General features: G+C 42.4%; 1 long non-coding RNA gene across 1 annotated transcript in view; it reads left to right on the top strand.

The window, feature by feature from the left end:
• Positions 1-10897: 10897 nt before the first annotated feature.
• Positions 10898-23367, top strand: part of LOC120398513 — a 50297-nt gene continuing 37827 nt past the window's right edge. The window contains exon 1 of the long non-coding RNA XR_005594490.1: positions 10898-11047. This is a non-coding gene — a long non-coding RNA (uncharacterized LOC120398513). The remainder of the gene's footprint in view (positions 11048-23367) is intronic.

The following is a 23367-nucleotide window of genomic DNA, read 5'->3' as shown; positions in this document are numbered from 1 at the left end:
GCCCAACGTTGCATACGACTAGCAGCTAATGGGGGAATGCCTGTGTAGGGTCCAAAAATTGATGTCAGAGGTCGATGGTCTGTGAGAAGAGTAAATTTTCGCCCAAACAGGTACTGATGAAACTTCCGAATTCCAAAAACAATTCCTAATGCCTCACGTTCGATTTGGGCGTAGTTAGTTTCTGCTTTGCTTAGAGTGTGTGAAGCAAAAGCAATAGGTCTCTCTTCTCCTGAAGGCATAATATGTGACACAACTGCTCCCACTCCATAAGGGGAGGCATCGCAGGCCAATTGCAGTGGTAAGGATGGATCAAAGTGCGTTAGAACTTCAGAATTTAGCAGTGCATCCTTAGCTTTGTTAAACGCAACATCACAGGCTTCAGTCCACTTCCAGGCCTTGTTCTGCCCAAGGAGCTCATGAAGTGGTTTTAGCAGTGTGGCTAACTGTGAGATGAACTTTCCATAATAGTTCAGGAGTCCTAGAAACGAGCGCAGCTGGCTTACATTTCGAGGTGGGGAGCCTCACAATAGCTTTAACTTTTGCAAGGGCCTTATGAAGACCTGCAGAATCAATGATGTGTCCCAAATATTCAACAGAGGGCTTGAAGAATTCACACTTGTCTTTGCGAACTCGTAGGCCATACTCTTCCAGTCTTTGTAGGGTAGCCTCTAAATTCTTTAAGTGATCCTCTTCATTTCTTCCAGTGACCAGGATATCATCCAGATAGCACTGAACTCCTGACAAGCCACACAAGATCTGGTCCATAGCCCTCTGGAACAGGGCGGGAGCAGATGTTATTCCGAAGGGTAGGCGACAGTATCGATAAAGCCCCTTATGAGTCACAATAGTCAACAGCTCTTGGGACTTTTCATCGACGTGCATCTGTAAATATGCTTGACTCAGATCAATCTTACTGAACTTTTGTCCCCCAGCCAGGCCTGCGAAGAGGTCATCGATGCGGGGAAGCGGGTATTGCTCTGCACACAACACTGGGTTGACAGTGACTTTAAAATCACCACAAATCCGGAGAGAGCCATCTTTCTTCACGATTGGAACGATAGGAGTGGCCCATGAGCTATGGGTAACTGGTATTAGGACTCCATTGGTGACCAGGCACTCCAGGTCTGCTTCAACTTTTGGCCTGATGGCATATGGCACAGTTCGGGCTTTCAGATATTTTGGTGGACTGTCAGGTTTAATGTTCAATGTCACAGTGATTCCCTTCATACTTCCCAAATCATCTCCAAAAACAGCAGCATGTTTCCTTAGAATAGGGGTTAGACTGGTTTCTTCTTTAGTCATCCGGTGCACTTCTGCCCAGTTCAGTTGAATCTTCCCAAGCCAAGACCTACCCATTAAGGCTGGGTAGTCACCTCTCACCACAAACAGTGGCAATTTAGCTGCCTGTCCATTGAGCTCCACCTTAACATCAATAGTGCCCAACATGGGCACAGCTTCACCTGTATACGTCTTCAGAACAGTTTTTGTTGCCTTAAGCGGAAGATGCTGTAGCTTTTCCTTATACACAGTCTCAGGAACCAGCGAGACAGCTGCACCGGTGTCTAGTTCCATGCGTATAGGTTTGCCCTCCAATAAAGGGGTTACCCAGTATTCATGTGAGCCCGCTGCCAAAGACAAAACATGCAGTGGCACTTCCTCTTGTGAGGAGGTGTCACCTTGATCATCCTGGGTCTGCTCTAGGGTATGCAAGGTTCCTCTTTTGTCGGCCAGACCACAGGCCTCTTTTTCTTTTGTTTACAGGCATACTCAATGTGTCCCTTTGCCACAGTGTCGACACACCAGGTCCTTACACCAGCATTCTGATGCCTGGTGACCCAGCTACCACAGCGGTAACATTCTTGACTCTGCACCGTTTTGTGGGTCAGTTCTTGTGACACTTTTTGCACCCTAGGGGATGCACCGATGTATTGTGCCTCCCTTGTAGCCAGTTCCATGGAGACAGCAATATCAACAGCCTTCTGTAATGTAAGCTGAGCCTCTGTCAGTAGGCGCTTCCGTATAGCTTCACTGCAGAGGCCACACACTAACCTGTCACGCAGGGCATCATTTAACATCTCTTTAAATTCACAGTGTTCTGCTAGCTTTTTTAAAATGGCTACAAATTGTACAACTGTTTCATCTTCCTTTTGGTCTCTTTTGTGGAACCTATATCTTTCAGCAATTACCAGTGGTTTTGGGGAGAAATGAGACCCCAGGATTTCCACAATGTCACTGTAAGATTTAGTCTCAGGCTTAACAGGGTGCAGTAAGCTGCGTAGCAGAGAGTAGGTTTTAGCCCCTACAACAGTTAAGAATATTGGCACCTTCTTCGCTTCTGTAATGTCATTTGCAATACCAAAAAGCTCAAAACGCTCAGTATACACATGCCACTGCTCTGTATTCTCATCAAAAGGCTCCAGGGGCCTGGTCAGAGTAGCCATGATTTTTAGTTTCACTTTCACAGTCAGTGCAAACAAGCAGCTTTTTTTGTTTGTTTGTTCTTTACCTTGACTTCTACTTCCTTCTGTTACGGGAGCAGCACCAGGATCCCATCCTCGTCGCCAGTGTTAAATCCTTGGGGCAGCAGGTGTAGGAAGCAATCACTTGAGGCCAGAGAGCAGGCAGCTAACCAAAACCTCCATTTTATTTACAGACACAGAGAGCTCACTCGGCCGGTTGAAACCGGTTGAGCTAACCCATAATAATCTAACTCAGTTGCCATAGCAACAAAAACCATGACAACCAAATACACAACAGTTTTCACTGAGGATAAAACTAACCCCATGCACATCAGGCTCTGTGTGGGTGAAATCCTGCCCACAGCCTTCAGTCCGGAGCCAGATTGTAGAGCTCTTGCACAGCCTTTCTAGTCTATAGGCCTCTCTGTCATCACCTGTAACTAGAGCTGCTTGAAATTTTTCATATTAAAGGCTTTTCTGCAGACAAACCATCTTTTCTTAAAGTCACATTTTTTGTGAAAATTGTCAGCATTGAAATTTTCAATTTTTCCTGAAGTTTGTGACATTTTAACACATTTTTTAATCAAAATCAAAATTTATATAAAAATTATTGAACATTTTTGTTTACCAAAAATAGAATTTTTGGTAAAGGAACCTGTTTGATAAGGATTCTAAATAGTATTTTGATTTTAAAAAGGCATAAGAAAGTCAAGGACATTTTCACAAAACCCAGAAAATGAGTGCATTTGAAATCCTGTGAAACAGAAACAGTTTAGAAATCTCCCACAAAACTGTTTTGCTCTTTTTTGACCACTTCTACTCATAACATAATCTCCCAGTTCCACTTATGCAGGGTTGGCACACAGACTGCTTTTAAAAGTGTTTGATTACACAACTTAGCACCTATCACAATTTTTGTGTTTGATATTAGCAGGGGGTGAAAAATAGTATTGCTCCAAATGGGATAAAACCTACTTTAGCAGTAATTTGGATGTTACAATGCTAACCTTGGACCTAAGTAACAAGTGGGGAATAGGTGTGTTCCTCAAACTCTCTCCTTCCCTGCCCAGCACAATGCTAATATGGCTGCCACGTCTCCTTTCATTATGATATCCCCTGGCAGTCATTATGAATAGTACCTGCCAACAAAAGCACTCAGTGTTCAAATGAGTAATGTGAATGGTCATTTTGTATTCAACAATACGAAAGTGGAATGGACAAGGCACATCAACTATCTGCTCAAAGAGGAGAGGTATTTTAGCTCAACAGCAGTAGGGTGGCCTGTGATGCTGCACACTCTGTACTAGTATGTCATTGGGCCCAGACCTGCAAGCTCCTAAGCATTTTTTGCTGAAGTCAATGGGAACTGAAGGCAGGTAGAGAATCTTGGAAGAGCAGGATGAGGTTTAGTAAGTCAACGATCTGGTTCAAAAGACATTGAAGAGATGAAGTAATTCAGCCTCCAAAGTTAACTTCCATTCCTCAAGCAATCAAGAAACAATGAAGGGTAAAATGTTGAGAAGGTCTTGCATGACTCTGGAGCCTAAGTGCCATTTCAGAAAGTGACATAATAACGTAAACAGTCAGTGGACGAGAGAGAGTGAGAATGACTCTATAGCCTGGTGGCTTGTGTACTCGCCTAGAAACCCCAGGCCCTGTTCCAATAGGTATGTAATTATGTTATACAAAGTGGAACAGCTTCAAGAGGAGAGGTAGTGACCCACCCTTGAATACACATTGCCCAGTGGTTAGGGCACTCACCTGGGTTCAAGTCCCTGTTCCACATCAGGTAGAGGAAGAATTTGAACCCTGGTCTCCCACATCCTGGGTGAGTGCTCGAACCATTGGGCGAAAGGGAGTGGCCTCTCAATTTTCAGTGACAAAGGGCTGACCTGGCTTGAACACCTAACTCCAGAAGAGTATTCATACCCATGAATCCTCAGCACAAGGAGTTGCCTAACTCCCTTTGAGGGGCAGAGCCTAAGCCCCACCCTTCTCCTCATTATTTCCTACTGATGAGTTTAGGTGGTTCCCCACTCAGCATGCTGGTTTCTGTGAATCCCATTCTTATGCACCTAACTTTCCCCATGCATTGTACAGGGAGCTTGGGTGCCTAACTCAGGGCTGTGAACTCCAGTAGGTAGCAGGGCCCTTCTACTTAAGCATTGCAACACTGAGTCTAAGGGCTTATCTCCACAAACATTTAGTTAGCGGCAAACTGGGATGTGAATCTACCCTGCACTATCCTGCATACACTAACTGTCCATGTGGCCCCTGCTTTAACAGTTTGTTAATGTGCTTTGATTAGTCCCATTTCAATGAGGACTAGATCAAAGTGCGTTAGCAAACAGTTCATGTGCATCACCAGGGCTAAATGGACAGTTAGTCTGTGCCAAGCTACTGCAGGGTAGATTCAAAACCCATCTTGCCTCAAATTAACTGTTCATGTAGACAAGCCATAAGTCCCCTTTGTAGCTCTAGCCCCTAGAAGCTTAAGCCTAACTGAAAATCAATAGGACTGAGGCTCTGAAGTGGGAAATTAGGCTTCCAAAATCAATTAGGTGCTTTTGAAATGTGACCCTAAATCACAAGTTGGCCTGTATTTTTATTTACCATTCTCTTTCTATGGAGTGTGGCCATATGGCTAAGCTTGTTGCTTTGCTTCACCTGGCTTCCTTTCCTCTGGGTCATCTGCACTGAAGGAATTTTGCTGACATGAAAGCAATGAACATGCATTTACTAAGCCCGGCTATATGTTCACATGTACAGAGGTGGTTTTTTTCACTTCACGTGTTTCTGCTTCAGAATGCACCTCTTTATTGTAACGTTTATCTGAGAGAGTACAAAGGACGCCCTTTGAATAGCTGAGCAGAAACTAAAAGGTAATCCACCTAAAATGCAATAACGTGGTAATTTTGTGTATTTTATTTTTGAAGAATGTCCATATTTATGCTTGCTTTGTGAGCTTTAATAGAGCTTGATGAATTGCCCACAGTCTCCAAGAGGCAGGCAACAGCATCTAAATTATTTAAGAGAGCATCCACAGTATTATAATGACTACTAACCCATCTCCGGGAATAAAGGTCAGCAAATATATTAGGGTCTTTGTGCATTGCTACTGACATTTTCCAGTGCCTTCCCCACAGCTTTTTGAAAAAGAGAAACAGAGTAAAATGCAAACACTGATTTAATGGCAATCGCTGCCCCAATTTCATGCTTAGAGTTGCTTAGTGATAGTCAAGAATAGTTGGCTTTAAATGATAAGAATGTAATGAAGATTGATAAACTGGAGAAAGATGGGTTTTAATTATTTTTTAATTTGTCATGGCATTATCTAATCACACTATGCAATTAAAATATGCAACAATATTCAGTTAGCAATTAATAAATTAAACTCCAGAAACTACTTATTGAACTATTGGCCAGTTCACACTCAAACAAATAAAAAAACCCTCATATAATAAAATGGCACCGGTTGTTTGAGAGAGACAAGAAAACATGGGGTTCTCATCTCTACCCTATCACTGATTCACTCTGTAAGTCTTTAGGAAAACTAAGACCAAGGAAAACTCTGAGTCTGATCCTGCTGCCTCTGATGACAGTGGCAAAACTCCCACTCACTTTCTTCAAAGATGATCCTGGAGAATAACAGTAAAAGTTACTAAGTATTATTAGTGTTAGAATTCATATCTTCATGTTGGCAATGGAAAACCTTCATTGCAAACATTTGTTGAAGTTAGTAACATATGTTTAATATAAATTCTTGGCTGCTGGGATAGTGCAAGTCATTAGTAGAGCTGAGCAAATAATTGCTTTTGGTTCAGGGGCCAAACGGAAAATTAAAAACTATGGTCCATTTCAAAATGAAAAAATTGCAATGAAGTGTTTTGAACTGGTTGAAACAAAATGTTTTGACTCTTTTGAACATTTTTCCTATTGCATTATTTGCCAAATTCGGGAGTTTTGCAGGCCCCCCTCCCATGCATTTTTGGCAAAAAAATAAAAATAAAATAAAAGCAATTTGTAGAAAAAAAATTACCCAATTGTCGTCATTAGGTCACACCAGCCTCCAAATATGGTGAAGCAATCACTTTCGAATATCATAACCATTTGAAAATGCAGTGAGACTGTTGGTGAGCAGAGGGTAATTATTCAAACTGGAACTTGGGCTGGATACTAGAGATGAAATGCTTATGCCTGCAAGACCTTTGGAAGATGCAAATCACTAGACAATTGCTAAGGAGCAGCAAGTGGGAGCTGTGTTACTAAAAGGCAGATTATGGGGATGGTGTCATCTCCATGAGGCCAAAGCTGCACAGTGGAAGTGATTGCATAGTTGTCATGAAATCAGTAAGTCAAAATACAAGATCCGACAGACACTGTCCAAAACCCTACACAGCCCAGAAATTTTTGGTGTTCAAAATCCAAATCCAGCTCTAAATGTCATGGCTTCAGTCCTTAAATGCCACCATTATTAATCACAGAATTCTAAAAATGTAGGGCTGAAAAGGACCATGAGAGATCATTTAGTCCATTCTCCTCCACTGAGGCAGGACCTTTTAAAAAAAACAAAGAGATGGAAATCAAAACTCTCCTGAAGCTACTCCATAGCTTAACTATCCTTATAATTGCTGAATACTTGTCCTACCTTCAGGGACATGGAGAACAATTACTCACTGTCCTCTTTATAACAGCTTTGAAGAAGAAGACTGTTATCTGTCCCCCACTCAGTCTTCTCAAGACTGAAAAATGTTTTGAACTTTTCCTCATAGATCAGGTTTTCTAAACTTTTTATCATTTTAATTTGTCTACATCTTCAGTTGAAGCCTCATCAGAGCTGAGTAGAGCAAGACAATTACCTCCCAGGTCTTATATTCAACAATCCCGTTACTACACCCCAAAACAATATTAGCCTTTATTGCAACTGCATCACATTGTTATCATTGTATCACATTGCATCACACTATAACCCCCAGATCCTTTTCAGCAATACTACTGCCTAGTCAGTTATTCCCCATTTTGTAGTTGTGCATTTGATTTTACAAATAACTAATGAGCTTGTTAGGTCAGTGCAGCTGGACATACCTGCCCTGGTCTGATAATTTAAATGGGTTTTACATTGAAATAAAGGTGTGAGGCAGCTTATTTAACACACATGGAGTTGCATGCACACAGTGCAAGGGAGTTGCAATGGATTCTGTGATGTTTCTGTATGAATGCTGCTGTACAGAAACACATCATAGTTAGGGCCCTACTAAAGTCATGGTCCATTTTGGTCAATTTCAGAGTCATAGGATTTTAAAAATAGTAAATTTCATGATTTCAGCTATTTCAATCGGCAATTTCACAGTGTTGAAATTGTAGGGGTCCTGACCCAAAAAGGAGTTGATGTGGGGAACTTTAGAGGCAAACAGCATTAGAGTCACACAGACACTCAGCCCCAGTGAGGAGGGTGGGCCAGGGCCCCCCTACCACCACCCACACACAACGTGGGGAGCAATTTATATGGACCCTGGCCATTGGGCCACACTGCCCTGACACTTGGGGCGAGTTACCTGGACTCCAGCCACCCAGATGTTTGGGCTGAGTTACCTGGACTCTAGCTGCTAGGTCCACTACCCCGACCAAGGAGTGATTGTGTGGAAGGAGGCCATTAGGCCACAAATGGCCACCCACAGAGAGACAGCGAGTGAACTTGAGAGTGGTGAGGTTCCGACACCGCATCCCACCCCTGCCACAAAGGGGCAGTGCGGTGCCAGGCCCGCCACAAGGTCCCTTATAAAACTGATATTCCTGCACTGGGTGACCCCCATGATAGACTTATTTGCCATCGACAATGCCAAGTACCAGAAAGTTTGTTACATAGAGGGTCTAGCTTCACCCATACAAGTTCCTCATGAAGACCAGGCCTAAGCTACACTGGTGCAGATGGCTAGCTGGCAACCAATAGATGGCAACAGGACAAATCCCCAGCATAAGCAAGACTCTAACATCTGAGAACAGGGCCAATGGAAAAACAAAAAAGAACAAGCCTGTGTAGAAATTACCCAGAATTTAGCAATGTCCTTCACCCCTGCAGATTAGGGAATGAAGTCTCAAAACGCTGTCAAAACTCTGCAGATCTCTGGCTCTTGGCTAGGAAAAAAGATTTTCTCCTGAATGTTGATGTTATGAGGGACAAGGTGGGTGAGGTCATATCTTTTATTGGACCAACTGTTGGTGAAAGACACGAGCTTTCGATCTACACAGATGTCATGGTTAGGGATAGTGTTACAGTGAAGTGATAGCAGCATCAGTTTAGCCTGTCAATTTAAAATTACTTAGAACAGCTTTGATTGAGGCCACTGGTTTTTTTTTTTAAATAGCATTTGCTTGTTTTCATAGAATCAGTTGTTTATTTGGAATATTCTCTCCCACCCCCAAAGAATGGTTTCTGCGTGTGTCATATGGACCTTTTAGATTCACGTCATTATGCAGGGCTGACATCTACTGTGCAAAGCACACAATGTGAAAAACGCACACACAAAGGTGAAACTCCTCTTATGATTGTGCCTGCCCAGGATCTGAGATTTGCTGGTAAGTGATGAAGATCTGCTGGATCAGGAATATAATATCCCCAAAGCACATTTTGAAGTCAGGTGTTGCTGGTTATTAACAAAGGATAAAATGCCTTTAAAGACCCAGTTTGGATATGAAGAAGGAAAGGCAGACACCCTTTCTCTCAGCAATGTAGAAGAGAGGGGACAGGGCCAGAAGCTCAATAAGCAAATGTTGTTCCTGGAGGGCTCACTCAGAGGAGAATGTATGTCAGCTCCTGAGTCTGGGTGTTGGTAAGTCTTATGAAGTTTAATTTTTATCTGTCCAAAGTAGAGCTTTCCAATACCCCAATTTAATTTCTAGCTAGGTTTTTGGTAATGCAGTTTCAATATATACCATTTTAATTTCTTTTTTGTTTTGCTTCATGACATTGGCCTTGTAAATAGTGGTAAAAATACCATAGTTAGCATTCGCTTTGGTTGACACTTATTTAAGAGGTGTCCTCTCAAAGCATTTCTGAGGGCATGTCTACCCTGCAGCTGGGAGCATGCTTCCCAAACTAGCATGCTAAAAATAGCTGTGTAGGTGGGGGTCACATGGGCAGTGGCTTGGGCTATTCACTTGAGTACGTATGCAGGGGGTCTTGGCAGATTTGTACTCGGGCAGCTAGCCCAAGCTGCCACTCATGCTACCCCTGGCCACACTGCTAATTTTTTTGTGCTAGCTAGTGTGACTGTCTACCCAAGCAGAGGAGCACGCTCCCAGCTGCAGTGTAGATCCCTTGGAGGCACCTTACCCAGGTGGAAGCAAACCATTATGAAAGAGTTGTCCTGAATGACCTCATTAGCTGGGCAGTCAAGAGAGAATTTAAGAAACAAGCCTCAGAATATGGCTTAAGCAATTGGTCCCATTCCAAGACTAACCAAAGACTTTGCCATAGGAGTGAACCATGAGTGATTTTATATGGGCAAACACTGGATGGAAACAATATCAAGGTATCTCATAGATTTTTTTTTTTTAGGCCAGAAGAGATAATTATGATAATCTACTCCGATGTCTTGTATAACACAGGCCATAGAATTTCACCCAGCAATATCGGTGACGCTGGCAACTCCATCGTCCAGGAAAGAGCTTAAAAAATAGCACTAGTCTGAGTGAGCACAGAGCCATGGCAAAGGAGGAGCTTCATTATAAATACATTAAAAGTTCTCTTCATGGGGTATTTTTGTTCCAAGCCATTTAAGCTGAAGTTGGGTAGCATAAAGACCTTTTACTTCAAAAAAGAAAGGAGGAGGGGGTGGAATCCTAAGTATTAACAGACAATAGTTGCATTTAGGATGATTAAATGGCAGATATGAAAAATCAAATAATATTTGTATAATGGGGGGAAAAGAACCAATCATATATTCATCACTGGAATCCACATAGCTCCTTATCTAATAAGATATGACTGAATTCTTGTAAAAATAGCAATAAAAGATTGACCTCATAGAGAATGGCCAGAAGATGCATGTTAGTTCTTCCTTTCATTATTTGCTCCCCTTCTCCATCAAATGCAGCTATTAATTTTTTAAGGAAGAAATTGATTATTATTACCTGACTGTTATACTGAAGAAAGAACAAGAATTTCACTATAAGAAAATCAGAATTTAAAAGTGGGGGGAAATTGCTGATATCTTTCTTTAAAATATATAGATAAAGTAAATGCTTGTGTTTTAGAATTAATAATGTATGAGTTTCTCTAAGAAGTAGCAGAGTGACAGTATAAGGGATACCATTCCTCTGCAGTCAGGCCTGCAGCTAGCTAAGTGGCTGATTAGCCCCATCTGCTGCACCTGGGAAAAGAACTGAAAACTTAACTGTCTGATCCTCATGAAAGAGGGAAGGCAGGAAGTGGAAGGTAGAGATTGCAACACTCTTCAGAAAGTAGAAGGGTCAGGGGTTGTGTTCTCCATGGACTGTTACTGGAGCTACAGCAGAGAGGAATTATTCCAGAAACCAAACAGATGGCAGGGAGACCCTGCAAAGACCTTTATTATGGAGGCTCTGTGGTAAGAGCCAGGAAATTTTGAGTTGCTGGAGTTACTGGTGTGAGAGGCAGACTTAGGGAAGGAACTGCCCAACTTGCACAGACTTTGAAGGAGGAGTCTGTGAGGGTCTGATTTGTTTTGTTAAGAAGGCTTAAAATAAAAACCAACTAACCCTGTTGGAAACTGTTTCCCTGGATTCTGAGAGAGCTCTGGCAGAATTACACGGGGGAGTGAGCCAGCTCAGTAAGGGCAAAACCTGGTCCAGTAGGAGGAAGATGCCATAAGATAGGCTCCAATCCTTTACCAGTAGGCAGTATATAGAGTTTGCTGTAGTAGTTATCAAAATGCTAATTATTGGCATCAGTCCTACAAGATTCTGGCTCCAGTCCAGTAAACCATGTGCTTAAAATTAAGGCTGTGCTTAAGTGCTTTACTTGATCTGGTTCTTGTCATCCTCAGGGTATCTGAGAAGGAAGCCACCTTTATATAGCAGACAACCAGTTTCTATTTTTTGTTTTAAATATGTAACTTGAAAAAATGTTTTTACACTTTATACAGGTAAAATGATATGTCAAGGTTTAATGAATTGGGTCCACAGGAAGCTAAGATTTGTTTCTATTTACTACACCAGTTAGTACAGGGTGTACAGAATCTTCAGCACATCCTGTGTCAGGGAACTCAAAAACACATTTCAGAATTACCAGGAGAGTACATATGAAACCAGAGCTTGAATGTGGGGTGGCCTGACAGGCCCTTCAAAATGGAGATAAGGATGGAAGTGTAGATTGATGATGGGGGATGTGAGCAAATGCCTTTTGCCCTGGTGTTATACATTTTACAAGAATTTAAAGGGCAGGCCTTTTCAGGGCAATCTAAATGTAAATAAACATAAGAGATCTCCACATGGCTACTATGGTTCTCAAAGGGATGTTTTAATGAGTATTTTTGTCTGTATTTCAGTAAGTATTTTAAATATATTAAAAAGAGTGAAAATGTGGGCAGGCAGTCTATCAGGGACCCTTCTCTGGGATTCCTTCTGAGGTTTATTACCAGTGGTAGCATTGCAGCGTTTTACCTGATAAATGCTGTCCTTCTTTTACTTGTCTTGACTCCAGCAGCCTCCTGTCTAATCTCCATTGGCTCTAGACTTGTGTCGGGAGGTCGGCTCCCACACCCTGGATGTTCTGTCATCCTGCTCTCTTTCTGATCCTGTGAAAACTTCCCCACAGCCTCACCCCTGCCAGAGCCTTTCTTTGCTGCCAAAGTCTCTCCCTGTGGCAGGCGAAGGGCACCAATAGTGGGGAACTGCCAGACCCTTTCTCCACTACTGGAGCCTTTCCCTGTGGTGGGGAAAGGCTCCAGCAGCAGAGAAAGGGTCTGGTAGAGCCTGTTCTCAGGGGCTGTCCCCTGCAAGAGCCTTTCCCCATTAACAGTCTTTTTCTGCAGCGGGGAAAGGCTCCAGCAGTGGGGAGGCAGCAGGATGCTACCCAGCTAAAAATAAAAATATAGAGGGGGAGGCAGGGCTTGAGAGATTAAAGAGCTGTGTAATGTAAATACTCTAGTACATACTCATACCCTTAAGACGTGTCTTAATTCTACGCACCTCACGATCTGCACTGCTATATATACACCTGGGCTAGGGGTGCTACACATATACATACACCACATGCCACCAAAAGAAGCATACGGTATGGGTACATCTACACGGCACACTTCTTTTGGCCATGACATGTATATATGCACATAGCCCCATAGCATGGGTGTATATATCAGTGAGGCCCGGCTTAGGGGAGTAGAGTAAAGACATGCCTGAAGTGTGTGGGTATCCACTGGAGTACATATCCTACATAGCTCTCTACTCACCAAGGCTGTGCCACCTCATCTATGCTGCTATTTTTAGCAGTGTAGTGTCTTACTGCCTCCCTGCAGCTGGAGCTTTTCCCTGCCACAAGGAAAGACTCCAGGTTCTTCATTTTATTTACCTCCTGACACTGTTCCTCTTTAACAGTGTCTCTGTGTGATTTTTTTTTTCCTTCTACTCCCTCTCTGCTCCATTTTTTTTTTATTATTAATTTTTTGGTCCATTTATTTCTTTGGCTTTTTCCTGTCTGTTCCTCTTTGTGCAGCTCTTGCCTAGTCACTGAACAAACCCGGTATTATTTCATACTTTCAATTTTATTAGTTCATTTCATATATGTGCATAATCAGTATGTTAAATGAATGTTATTTAAGTTACACAATCAAATGCTCAAAAGTTATGAAATGCCAGATTTATGGTTGCCTGTGAAACCATAATTTGGCCTATTTGTGCATTCATCCTATGTGCTGAATGAAGCAGGATCTTAGAGAAAAAGTAGTTTGTGATTATGTAATTAAAGACTGTATCATAATACATATGTATGAGAGTGAAATTGAGGTTGCACCAGCACACAAGTGAGAGAAGGGAAATGGTAACTTTTTTTTTTTTAAACCCTTTTCAACTCAGGTAAATGTGAAATTCCATTCACATGACAAAGAAAAGTAACTTCTAGGGTCTGAGGGCTTTTCCTCAGCTGAATATGGAAGGCCTACTGCTAACAATGGAGGTGTTAATGTTTCTCAAAGAAAAGCTTGCAGGAATCTTTTAAAATGGAAAATTGTAGGCAATCTAAATGGTTTCTAACAACTGCCTTCATAATATTATACAAATTATGTTTAAAATATTTTAAGGTAGCAAAGTTGACAAAATAATAAATTATTGTAATTAAGACTGTACCATAGTGTATATGCACAAGGGGGTAGAATTAAGGTTGCACAGATAATCATAATTCTGGTGTTTCCTAACTTTTCAGTTCTTGCACTTTGCACTCTTAATGTTCTTATAACAGAACTGTATGTTGTATGCAATTTCCTAGGCTTAACTTTTTTTTGTTTTTTTAACTGAAAAAAACAAAGTCCATGATCTGGCATCATACTGGTTCACCACATGGTTAATCAGCATGGTTGGAACCTTTAGATCCACCACAGAGACTTCTGCCACTTGAGCTAACAGAATAACCAATAGCCATTGTGGATTTCATCTTCTGTGTGGACCAGCACTAGAGGGAGATGAGAGACACACTTTGCCAATGGATTTCACAGGTGTCTGCTGACAGCAATGGAACTGAGTTCTGCTCCAGGCTTTGGAGGGGAGTGTTTCTTAGTGAACATAGACTCTCCTGCCCATTTCCCCCGCCCCACCACACCCCACCCAAGCTTGACCCCTTTTCCCCTACCCCTCCAACCTGTCCACATCCCCAGTCTTGTCTCTTCCCCACCAGTAGCTTCTTGTCCCAGTCTCATTCTCCTTGCCTGCCCAGTCTCCATTCCTCAGTTTTCTCATCCCAGTTCCAGTGTCCTTGCCCATCCAGTCGTATTTACCCACTCCAGGCTCACTATCCAAACCCCAGTGACCCAGCCAGTCCCAGTTTCCCCCAATCAGCTCCTTGTCCGATCTCTCTCTCTCTCTCTCTCTCTCTCTCTCTCTCCATCCTTCCCACTGACTCCCAGTCCTAGTCTCCCCTCCTGGGCTTCTCACTTATCTGAATCTCTCTCTCTCTCTCTCTCTCTCGTCTTTCTTGGCTCCTTGTCCCAGTCCCTTTGCCAAGTTAGTCTCAGTTCTCCATCTCATCATAAGAATGGCCCTACTGGGTCAGACCAAGGGTCCATCTAGCCCAGTATCCTGTTTTCCAACTGTGACCAGTACTAGGTGCCACAGAGGGAATGAACAGAACAGGTAATCATCAAGTGATTCATCCCCTGTCGCTCATTCCCAGAGGCTAGGGACACCATTCCTGCCCTTCCTGGCTAATAGCCATTGATTGACCTATCCTCCCTTTTTGAACCCTGTTATGGTCTTGTCCTTCACAACATCCTCTGGCAAGGAGTTCCACAGGTTGACTGTGTGTTGTGTGAAGAAATGCATCCTTTTATTTGTTTTAAACCTGCTGCCTATTAATTTAAATTGGTGACACCTAGTTCTTGTGTTATGAGAAGTAGTAAACAACACTTCCTTATCTACTTTCTCTACACCAGTCATAATTTTATAGGCCTCCTTAGCTGTCTCTTTTCCAAGCTGAAAAGTCCCAGTCTTATTAATCTCTCCTCATGCTGAACCCGTTCCATACCTCTAATCATTTGTGTTGCCCTTTTCTGAACCTTTTCCAATTCCAATATGTCTTTTTTGAGATGGGATGCAGGGGCGGCTCCAGGCCCCAGCATGCCAAGCGCGTGCTTGGGGCAGCAAGCCGCGGGGGGCGCTCTGCCGGCGCTGCGAGGGCAGCAGGCAGGCTTCCCTCGGTGGCGTGCCTGCAGAGGGTCCACTGGTCCCGCGGCTTCGGCAAAATCCCTAGAGCCGCCTCTGATGGGGTGACCACATCTGCACACAGTATTCAAGATGTGGGTATACCATGGATTTATATAGAGGCAACATGATATTTTCTGTCCTATTATCTATCCCTTTCTTAATTATTCCGAGCATTCTGATTGCTTTTTTGACTGCCACTGCACATTGAGTGGATGTTTTCAGAGAACTATCCACAATGACTCCAAGATCTTTCTTGAGTGGTAACAGCTAATTTAGACCCCATAACTTTATATGTATAGTTGGGATTATGTTTTCCAATGTGCATTATTTTGCATTTATCAACATTAAACATCTGCCATTTTGTTGCCCAGTCACCCAGTTTTGAGAGATCCTTTTGTAGCTCTTCGCAGTCTGTCTGGGTTTTGACTATCTTTAGTAATTTTGTATCATTTTGTATCAAATGTTCCCACTTCACTGTTTACCCCTTTTCCCAGATCATTTATGAACATGTTGACTAGGACTGGTCCCAGAACAGACCCCTGGGGGACACCACTATTTACCTTTCTCCATTCTGAAAACTGATCATTTATACCTACCCTTTGTTTCCTATCTTTCAACCAGTTACCAATCCATGAGAGCACTTTCCCTCTTATCCTGTGGCAACTTATTTTCAGTAAGAGCCTTTGGTGAGAGACCTTGTCAAAGGCTTTCTGAAAATCTAAGTACACTATATCTGCTGGTTCCCTCTTGTCCACCTGCTTGTTGATCCCCTCAAAGAATTCTGGTAGATTGGTGAGGCATGATTTCCCTTTACAAAAACCATATTGACTATTCCCCAACAAATTATGTTCATCTATGTGTCTGACAATTTTGTTCTTTACTATAGTTTCAACCAGTTTGCCCAGTACTGAAGTCAGGCTTACTGGCCTGTAATTGTTGGGGACACCTCTGGAGCCCTTTTAAAAAAAAATTGGCATCACATTAGCTATCCTCCAGCCATTTGGTACAGAAGCTGATTTAAGTGATAGGTTACAGACAACCGTTAGTAGTCCTATAATTTCACATTTGAGTTCCTTCAGAACTCTTGGGTGAATACTTGGAGAACACTTACTCACAGTCCTGTTTATAACTGTTCATAACATATTTGAAGACTTATCAGGTCCCCCATCAATCTCCTTTTCTCAAAACTAAACATGCCCAGTTTTTAAAATCTCCCCCCCCCACCCCAGTCAGGTTTTCTAAACCTTTTATCATTTTTGTTACTCTTTCTGGACTCTCTTTAATTTTTAAAGTGTGGAGCTCAAAACTGGATACAATACTCCTGCTGGCACCTCACTGATGCTGAGTAGAGGATGTTTTACCTCTACTTCAGTGTCTTGCATATGACACTGCTGTCAATCCACCCCAGAATGATAATAGCTTTTTTTGCTATTGCATCACATTTTTGGCTCATATTCAGTTAGTGATCCATTATAACCTCAAATCCTTTTCTGCAGTACTACTGCCTAGCCAGTTGTTTATTTTGTATATGTGCATTTGATTTTTCCTGTCTATGTGTAGTACTTTGCACTTGTCTTTTAAAGAATTTCATCTTGTTGATTTCAGTCCAATTTGTCAAGGTCATTTTGAACTCTAATTCTGTTCTTCAAAGTGCTTGCACCGCCTCCCAGCTTGGTGTCATCTGAAAATTTTATAAGCATATTCTCCATTCCATTATCCAAGTAATTCATGATAATATTGAACAGTGCCAGACCCAGGACAAACTCCTGTGGGACAGCACTAGATACATACTCCCAGTTTGACAGTGAACCATTGATAACTATTCTTTGAGTATAGTTTTTTCAACCAGTTATGCACCCACCTTATCTTAATTTCATCTAAACCATATTTCCCTAGCTTGCTTCTGAGAATGTCATGTGGGACTGGGTCAAAAACCTTACTAAAATCAAGATATCACCTCTACTGCTTCCCCCATCTATGAGGTCAGTAACCCTGTCAAGGAAGGTGATTAGGTTAGTTTGACTTTTTTTGTTCTTGACAAATCCATGTTGGCTATTACCCTGTTATCCTCTAAGTGCTTACAAATTGATAGTTAATTTGTTCCAGTATCTTTCCAGGTATCAAATTAGGCCGACTGGTCTATAATTCCCCAGATCCGCTTTGTTCCTCGTCCTAAACATAGTACTATGTTTGTCCTTCTTCTCTTTGAGACCTCACCATCCTCCATGAGTTCTCAAATATAATTGCTAATCTTTCTGAGATAGCAAAAGCAATTTCCTTAAGTGCCCTAAGGTGAATTTCATCAGGCCCTGCTGTCTGGAATACATCTAACATATCTAAATATTCTTTAACCTGTTCCTTTTCCCATTCTGGCTTGTTCCTTCCCCCTTGTTAAATGTTGATTGTATTAAGCATCTGGTCACAATTAACTTTTTTAGTGAAGACTGCAACAAAATAGGCATTAAACACACATTGGCGCTTCTTGATGTCACCCATTATTAGCTCACCTTCTCCGCTAAATAGTTAGCACCTACACTTTTCTTGTTATTATAGAACAGAGATGCCTTTTATGTCCCTTGCTAGATGTAACTCATTTTGTGCCTACTAGGGCTCGTCTGCACAGGGCTTGTCTTCACTTCCACAGTGAATTAAGATACACTGAATTCAGGCCACTTTAGTTCTGAATGAGAGTGTCCGCACAGGGGTTCAATGCAGTTTGATTAATCCACTTTAAATTTACACCTATAGATTGGATTAATTTTTCTGAGTGTCTCCATGTAAAGCAGCCCTTATCTTTTCTGATTTTGATTTTGTCCCTATGTGCTTGTGCTATATATATATATATATATTGTACTCAGCCTTAGCAGTTTGTCCATGTTTTCACTTTCCTATAGGATTCCTTTTTGATTTTAGGTGATTAAACAGTTCCTGGTCCAGCCTCTTCCTATCAACCTCTTACTATTGTTGGATGCTGTTGTGCCATTAATATTGCCTCTGAGAAATTGCCAGCTCTCCTGAACTCCTTTTTTCCTTAGATTTTCTTCCTATCAGATCTCTGAATTTGTTAGTCTTTTTATTCTGCTGCTTTCACTTCTTCCTTTTCTTAGAATCATGAAATCTATAATTTTGTGATCACTTTCACTCAGATTTCCTTTTTACCTTCACATTTGCAACCAATTTCTCCCTGTTAGTTAGAATCAAGTCCAAAATGGATGTCCCACTAGTTTCTTCCTCTACCTTCTGAAACAAGTTGTCATCCTTAGTATAGTCCAAGAACTTATTGGAGGTTTTATGTTTTGCTGTATTACTTTTTCCAATGCATATCCAGCAATTAAAGTCCTCTATTACTACCAGGTCTTGTGTGTTGGCTATTTCTGGTATTTGTTCTAGAAATACCTTCTCCTCCTCCTCCTCTTGATTTGGTGGTCTATAGTAGACATCTACTATGACATTGTCCCTGATTTTTCCCCCCCTTTTTATCTTCATCCAGAGACTTTCAAGTGGCCTGCCTCTTACACTTGTTCTGAGGTCCAGAAGGAGGTATGTATTCTTGATATATAATGCAATAACTCCTCCCTTTTTCCCCTGCCTGTCTTTACTGAACAAGCAATAGCCCTTTATACCAATATTCCAGCAATGAGATTTATCCCACCCAGTCACAGTGCTGCCAAAGTAATAATTTAGCTTGTGGTACTGACTTCCAGTTCTTCCTGTTAGTCCCCATCCCTCTTGCATTTATGTATAGACATCTTAAAAAAAAACAAAAACACTTTCCACCCCCTGCACAGGAGGGGGATTAGCAGCCTCAGAGGCTGCCTTCCTCTTGCATGCTGTTACCCATGACATGGGTAGCTGGCACACAGGAGAGAGGAGGTGCCTTACACCCCCTTACTCCTCTGTGGTGCATCACAAGGCTAATGGTGATCTAGCCCAAAGTGACTAGCACTCATGCTGGAAATAAGCTCAGAAATAATACTTCAGAGAACTTTTTTTGTCAAGGAAAAAAAGATCCTTGAGAAATCAGGAAGAAGGAATCCATCTATAATTATTCTGTGTCACAGAGATGTGATCACAGCAGGCAGGCTCACGTTTTGCCAACTCCAAATGGGCATATTCAGAATAAAGTCTAGAAGTTGTGGTTCAGCAGGCAGCCCAGCTGGCTGGAACATGGGGAACTTGGAGCTTTTTTCCCCAAACAGAAGGGAGCTGGAGGCATCATAAAGTGACAATATCAATCTTCCAAGAGTAGCAGTGCAGGTTATCATCCTTTAAACATGCTGCGAGCAAGTCACAGTGTGAAGATCAACACATCAAGCCATCTTTGAGCTATTATATGGTAATTTACACTGACATTACAGCTAAAATCCCCAGATGTTTGAAAGAAAGGAATTGCAAATTAGGAATACGCAGGAGCCCTGGCGATGATGAGGAATGGGCTTGATAGCCGCCATCTTCTGATTTCAGCCAGGATGGGCTTTGCTATTAGAGCTGGGGGGAATAATTGTTTTTCTGGTTCGCTGCCAGGTCTGAAAAACCAAAAAACCCCTAGTGGTTTGAAGTGAACCAAATCTGAACATCTTTGGAATTTTCACTGAATCAGAAAAATCAACAAAAAGCCCCCTGTGGGCTGAAATGGTGAAACCTCCTTTCTTTTCATTTTGTAAATGGTGCCTAAGTCCCTTTGTGAATCTAGGCTGAACACTTTTTTTTGTCAAAAGTATTCAGTGAATGTGTCAAATTCAAAAATAATGTCCACAAAAATTTACCTCTCTAATTTCAATACCAGAGGGAAGTTAAGGGAATTTTAAACGAATACCTTAAGCAGACCTTTTTAACACAGATGCTCACAGCATGAGTGAGAGAGCAGCTTTACTGCCTTCTAGTGCCTCATCCAACATTGTACAGAATAATCAAGTAATAGTGGAACATAGGAGTTTCTATATGGGATTGGACCCAATGTCCATCTAATCCATCCTGTCTCTGACAGTGGCCCACTCAGGAAGGGGTGTAAGAACACCACAGTAAGCATATGAGGGAAAAACTGTCCCTTCACATTAAGCCTCCTCTTAACCTCTAATAGAGACTGGCTTAAACTCTGAAGCCCCAGGTTTGATATCCCTTCCAATATATTTTTTTAATCATTAATGATGGCAACTCTGGCTACTACTGAAAACAAATATTGCTTTGTGCTCAAATTCTCTGACTAAAAGGCAGGCAGGCTAATTCAGAAATGATTTCAGTGCATGACAGAATGAGGCTTGCAAAACAGGAAGGTGATGATCAATCCTTGATCAGGGTGGGACATGGAGGAAGGGCAAGGCAATCTTAAAATGGATGACTTCTTGCTGGGCTCTGAAGATGAAAGATGCAGACTTTGTAACCATAGAAACATGATGGGCCAAGGATAATGCTGAACTTCTGATTAGGTTTTTGGTTTAGCATAAAATGCAGTTTGGAGAAGAAGATGAGATGTAGTAATAGACTTTTTTGCTCTTTCTGACATCCATGGATGAAAAGCACTAAAGTGATTTACAAAGAAAGTTCAAGTATTATGTCCAGTTTACAGATAGGGAAACTGAGACCCAGGGAGGTGACATGCCTAAGGCCAGAAATAGAAGCCACATCTCCCAACTCTTAGGCTAGGTCTACCCTTGGAGCTAGGGGTGTGATTCCCAGCTTGAGCAAACATATGTTAGCTGTCATTGAGCTAGCACGCTAGAAGTAGTGGTGTAGCTCCAGGGGCAAGAGGTGGCACAGACTAACTGGCCCTGAGTACGAACCCTCCTGGACCCCTGGGTAAATACTCATGGCAGTTAACCCATACCACTATTTGCCACTACCTGTGTTACCATGGCTATGCTATTTTTAGCCACTAGCTCAATGAGAGCAACCATAAGTATGTTTACTGAAACCTGGGAATCACACCCCCAGCTACAAGTACAGATGTAGCCTTAGTTTATTGCCCTACCCTCTGGATCAAATAGGCTCCCGTAAGATCCAGAGAGGCATTCTGATGCTAATTGTTAATAATTCACCCTTTGACAGTATTGGGACATAGGGCCAAATTTCCCTCACCCCTTTGCATCCACATATCCCCATTGATTTTGGTTGGTCCGAGTGAGAGCAAATTTGACTTAAAGCTTATGCAAGATTTACAGAAAGGAAACTGTGTAAACATTTAGGTAGTCAAACAGAACAAGGATACTTACAGAAAGTTGGCCAGTCTCGCATATCTCCTGTTTGCATATGTAGCCCTTCTGCCAGGTGGAGCCAGCAGCAACAAGGGCCAGAGTCAGTATCTAGGGGTTTTGTTTCAACAATACAACATAAAACTTGCTCGAACCGTCACCCAGTGACCTGGGACAATTACACACCACCCCTCATAGAGGCAATACTTCCCCTCTCACAAGGACAGAGTCTGAGTGTAGCAAAACCTTTTAATAAAAGGAGGGAAGTAACTTAGCATTAATTTGGGGAAACACCACAACTAGGGTTCATAAACATTAAACTATGAGCAAAAGACCTACCTCCAAGTAAGTTGGGCAGTGCCCTTTTCCCCTCAGGTTCTTAAGTTCAGCAACCCAAAAGTCCCTTTAACTTGCTCATCCCTTCTCTGCACCCCACTCACAGTTGCTGTCCTTAGCCAGTGCAGCCCCAGACTTCAGAGGTTCATTTGCAGAGTTCACCTCCCACCCTGGGCAGAAGGTGGGGGTAAGAAGGCACCTTACATACTCTGCTGCTTGGGCACTTACTCATCACCCCAATGGCTGATTGCCACACCTCTCTGTGTAGCCTCTCCACCAGCTGCCCTGCTGGCCACTTCCTGTACCTCTCTGCCAGCCTTCCTAAGGGCCACTTGCCTCACCTTTCCATCAGCTGCTCTGCTGGCTGTGCCTCTCCACTAGCCACCCGGCTGGCCACTTACCACACTTGTCCACCAGCCACCCTGCTGGCCACGCCTTTCCAACACCAACAACCTGGCTGGCCATTCACCAAGATGTCTTCAGGGCCCCCCACTTAACACAGCTCTCAGTGATTTTTAACTCTGTGATTTCAGCTGTTAGTGGGGGAGCCTCACTGCTAGTGCACACTATCCCAAAGTAGGTCTAATACTTAGACCTAGGTATCAGTGATTTCATCTCTGCAGTGTGTAACAAGACCCTCAATTGAGCCTAAATTATACCTTGGAGAGAGAACAGGTCAAATGGTGTCTAGAACCCTTAAACAGGGCCCACACCACCAAGTACCTGTCCCCACCCTCTCTCAACTCATTGGGCTTTGGAACCCATTCCCCATGCCTAGCGAGGGCAATTCTGTTGACAGTGAGTCCCTCCATCAGCGTATGTCAGGTACAGTTCTGCTGCCTTCGGTTCACACAACAAGGATAACAACCCTTTATTACTCCTGCCCCAATAACAAGGAGACTGGGGATGCAACACCAGCCACAAGTGATCATTTGGGCAAGGAAGCCCATCATGCTGAGCACCTAGGCAGGGTGGGTGTGTCCATGCAAACGAGATCAGCTCCTGAAGTCCTTTTCCACAGCTCACCATTAGATGTCAGGGGAGAGCTCATTCAGACTCTGCTTACATGGAACAAACCTCAACATCTGGCAAACATGAAGGCACAGTGCTAAGCCTACCCTCAAAGGATAATCATAGTTGAGAATTGAGATGATGTATTGAATTGAGCAAATGACAGGAAATGACTTGAAGTTTTCAAAAGACATGCCACAGTAATGTAGTTTCTAAGAATATGAGCTCAACCTCTGCTTCTGAAAATACCACTGGGCATCTTGTTTCAATGCTCAACTTAATCACACTTAAACCTGGATTGAAATTTCTGTGAGAGAAAAATATTGATTGATGCATGAGCACAAACAGCCTCCCCAAACCTCTGAAAGAATCAGCACTTTTGCAGAAAGATTAACATTATCCAGTGAATCCACAAACCAAAGGATATCTTTTGTGTTTTGAGCAAATGGTTCAGATCAAGAATAATTAGTTATTTAGCAATA

The sequence above is a fragment of the Mauremys reevesii genome, linkage group 1 (genome assembly GCF_016161935.1).
Source record: "Mauremys reevesii isolate NIE-2019 linkage group 1, ASM1616193v1, whole genome shotgun sequence".
Classification (NCBI taxonomy): Eukaryota; Metazoa; Chordata; order Testudines; family Geoemydidae; genus Mauremys; species Mauremys reevesii.
Note: the sequence above shows the minus strand (reverse complement) of the source record. Positions and strands in the feature narration are given on the sequence as shown.